The sequence below is a fragment of the Suncus etruscus genome, chromosome 3 (assembly GCF_024139225.1).
Source record: "Suncus etruscus isolate mSunEtr1 chromosome 3, mSunEtr1.pri.cur, whole genome shotgun sequence".
Lineage (NCBI taxonomy): Eukaryota > Metazoa > Chordata > Mammalia > Eulipotyphla > Soricidae > Suncus > Suncus etruscus.
The window spans coordinates 134,926,449-134,927,174 of NC_064850.1; positions in this window are offsets into that span (position 1 = coordinate 134,926,449).

Genomic DNA, 726 nt, shown 5'->3' on the forward strand with positions numbered 1-726 from the left:
CTTCTGTTATTTTCTCATTCCCATCTCTACACTTGGTGATAACATAACACCTTGTAGCTGCATGTTTGTGGTGTGTTGAATCTTCAGAGTACTATTTTAATTGCTTCTCTTTACCGCTAGCTATGAAGATAATTATTCCATAGTTCATTACTAAAACATCCACCTGTTTTTCAGTTAATGACTGCTTTTTTTTTTAATGGAGACTATACCCGGAGGGCTTGGTAGTGGAAGTTTCTATCAGCTATGCCTGGCCTTGTCAGTGTTTGAAGGTAACCATTCCTTTGGGTCAATGTAGTGACAGGGATTGAACCCAGGGTCTTGGACATGTTACACATATACTCTATCACTTGCTTGTCTCCCCACCATCCATATCAGTTTAGTAGGATACTGTGAAACAATAATTTTATCAAAAACAAAATTGGGGGAGCAGTACCCAGCGGTGCTCAGGTTACTTTCTGGCTCTGCACTCAGGAATCACTGCTGTCGAGTTGGGGGACCATAGGGGATCGAACCTAGGTTGACCGCTTTTGAGACAAATGCCCTACCCAATACGTTATCGCTCCAGCCCCAGTTTTATTAAAAAATGTTTTTGGACCACACCTAGTGATGCACTCCTGGCTCTGCACTCAGAAATCACTGCTGATGGTGCTAAGGGGACCATATGGGATGCTGGGGATTAAACTTGGGTAGGCTGTGTGCAAGTCAAACACTTTGCTATCACTCCAG